This window comes from Lupinus angustifolius, unplaced genomic scaffold (genome assembly GCF_001865875.1).
Source record: "Lupinus angustifolius cultivar Tanjil unplaced genomic scaffold, LupAngTanjil_v1.0 Scaffold_607, whole genome shotgun sequence".
NCBI classification, from domain to species: Eukaryota; Viridiplantae; Streptophyta; class Magnoliopsida; order Fabales; family Fabaceae; genus Lupinus; species Lupinus angustifolius.
The window spans coordinates 39,350-41,829 of NW_017727937.1; positions in this window are offsets into that span (position 1 = coordinate 39,350).

Sequence of the window (2,480 nt, forward strand, 5' to 3'; positions counted from 1 at the left end):
AAAAAAGTGTCACCTTTCTAAGTTAGTTAAAAGATAAGTCTAAATTTAACTTTTTAATTTTAAAGAAAATGTATAGAATTAAATTGAACATGAAATTAAAGATCAAACACACTAAATATATGCTTTAAATGTGAACTTTATTTTAAAGAGGACAAAATAGGAATATAAAAGTTACACATGTTCAATTACTTATTTGCTCCTAAGTCATGTTTTGACTTAAAATATTAGCATAGATGAATAAGAATTGAAGTATCACATTAGTTTCGAAAAAATAAATAACAATCTTAAGATATCATTTTAATTTATAGTATGATTATTATTGCATTTCCATACTAATGTCATATAAAATTTGATAATCCATTTAATTTACGTCGAGATTACCATTTAATGCCTCCATATCATAACAATTAAAAAATTGCCATTTCTATTAAGTGTATGAGTTTAATTTTATCTAATTTAACCTAATATATATTTATTATTCACTTATAAATTAAAATTTCAAAATCAATTGAGATTGAAATTTCAAATTATAAGTATATTGTTAGAAGTGAAAGAAAAATTCCTTCGTCCATAAAATAACATCATTATTATTATTAAAATAACATTTGGGGAGGTGGATGAATCAATAAACCATTTTTTTTTATTCAAAATCTTATTATGTTGACAAAATTTGTACTCAATTATCCATTTTGATGTTAAGACCAACTTCTCAATATAACGAACATGACTTTGATGCAGAACAAGAATAATCAATAGTGGTTGTCTCTTTGGTTCATCACTATCTAGAATATTAGGCATGTCAGAAAGAAAATTATATTTGAGAACTCATGGTTCCACCTAAATGAGGTGTTGGAACTAATTTTTTTGCACTCTTCAAATCTTCTCAATATTCGCTTTCATAAAGATTTTGTGGAGTGAGTGTTGTACCCTTCCAATTGTCTCCTTGCTTGTTAACCTCTAAAGATTTTGTGGATAGAAATATCACTTGTTCTCCTAATTAGTATTGACAATTAGGGTGTAATGAGAAGGTTGGACATGTTTCTCTTATCCTCAGAGCGGATTACCTGCTTGCTGATCTGCTCCTAATGGATGCCTAACAGATACTATTTTGACCATTGTCTATTCTTCTGAAGTGTAAACCTCGGATAAGAGGACAAGTTCCTTTTAAGTTCAACAACTGTTGATTGAACCGTCCTGGTTTTGCAAAATTGGTTTCTGATTCTTGGGTGGTGTCTAATGTGAGGGGGTGGAAAGCTTTCATACTCAAAGAAAATCTCAAAGATCACAGTTAGGAAGAAATTGCTAGTAGAGTGGTGGAAAACAACTAATATGAAGGAAAGTCTCATAATCCAAAAATCAAAAACCTTTAGTTAAAGGAAGGGGTGAAAATTTAGGTTACTTTCATTCTTGTATTAACGGTAGAAGAATGAGGAAGTAGAAATTGGGGATTTTGATTGATTGAGTCTCGCATGAAGAGGAGAAAGATATTGCTAAAGGCAACACTAATTATTTCAAGCATTTGTTTGGTAATGATGTGAAAGGTCTTCTTACTCTTGATGGTATAGATGGCAAAATGGGCAGTGTCGATATAACACCGTTTTCCTAACGTTAAAACAATTACATACAAGACCGCGTTTACGATCTTGGTTAATTATATTTTTCTTTTGCTAAAATAATGTATAAGATTTTTTTTGTTTTATAACATATGAATATATGGTTCTCTCAGAACTCACCACTTAAACTAAATAACAATACGTAACGTAATAAACATAACATATGTTTATATACATACATATCATCAGTTCAAAAGCAAACGTCATAGTCCAAGAAAGAGTACACCATCCAAGTCATGCCATCCACATATACACTCCAACATAATAGGATATATATATATATATATACACATAGCTATACACACACAAAAGATCTTATATCTGGGTGTACACTGAGCTCATAACCACTACACCAAAAGAAAACTACACGGCCATACCATGCACAAATGGATCGCCAAAATCTCAACCCAACTTCCTCATGCTATTGTCCCTCAAAACTACCCTCCTTAGGGTCTTCCTTTGGATCCTCATCATAACGGGAAAATATATATGACATCATCCCTGACCATAGGTTCGGCTGGCGCGGGGGAATATCATGGTGAAGGAGATAGACAGGCCCTCCTTACCGAGCCACAAATATCAGCCCCGTCATCCTGAATTCTCCCACCTACCCCATGAGAAGAGGATCGGAGAGTAAACCCCAAATTCTCTCTCATGGAAATAATGGGTGAATCCATATGACTCTCATGTAAAGAAAGACATCGAATACATCGACAAGTCTGAACTCCTCGAGTCGTCCCAATACGACTAGCCGGGGTCACAAGTGGTCCCCCAGCAAAACGTCTCACCGAGGCTCTAGGTGTACACCAAAATGGCGCAACCCTACTTGTACGGGCATGATAGGATCCAGAAGATAAGTCAAGAGGA